The following is a 296-nucleotide window of genomic DNA, read 5'->3' as shown; positions in this document are numbered from 1 at the left end:
CCCCGCCCCTGGCTCCCCGCCCCCTCCGCTCCAGTCCTCTCCGGCCAGCACCAGGTGCCGGGCCTGATCGGCGGCTCCGCGCGCGGCGGTGAGCTCTGGGCCCCGAGGGGCGCGAGGACACCTTCCTGGTCTTCCCCCCGCCCTTGCGGTGTCCTCGCAGGGAGCGGGGGCGGGGCTTGAGCTGCTACCGGGGCGGGAGAGATGGGGTGCTAGGAGCGCTGGAGGGGTGGGCCACGACCGGCCGAACAGGGGGTGGGGCCCAGGTGACTAAGGGGGCGGGAATGGCCCCCCTGCGG

At 76.4% G+C, this 296-nt stretch overlaps 1 protein-coding gene across 4 annotated transcripts in view; it reads left to right on the top strand.

Annotated features, from left to right (window-relative positions):
• PEX5 (peroxisomal biogenesis factor 5) overlaps nucleotides 1-296 on the top strand; it is a 17,634-nt gene that overhangs the window by 1,024 nt on the left and 16,314 nt on the right. For 2 of the 4 annotated variants that reach the window (XM_010835587.1, XM_010835567.1), the window contains exon 1: nucleotides 9-88. The exons of 1 other annotated variant lie outside the window; for it this stretch is intronic. The gene's annotated coding sequence lies outside the window, so the exon portion shown is untranslated. One more of the 4 variants, XM_010835583.1, reaches the window with a different exon arrangement.

This window comes from Bison bison, unplaced genomic scaffold (assembly GCF_000754665.1).
Source record: "Bison bison bison isolate TAMUID 2011002044 unplaced genomic scaffold, Bison_UMD1.0 scf7180017845551, whole genome shotgun sequence".
Classification (NCBI taxonomy): domain Eukaryota; kingdom Metazoa; phylum Chordata; class Mammalia; order Artiodactyla; family Bovidae; genus Bison; species Bison bison.
The sequence above is the reverse complement of the archived record's forward strand: the minus strand, read 5'-3'. Positions and strand labels throughout refer to the sequence as shown.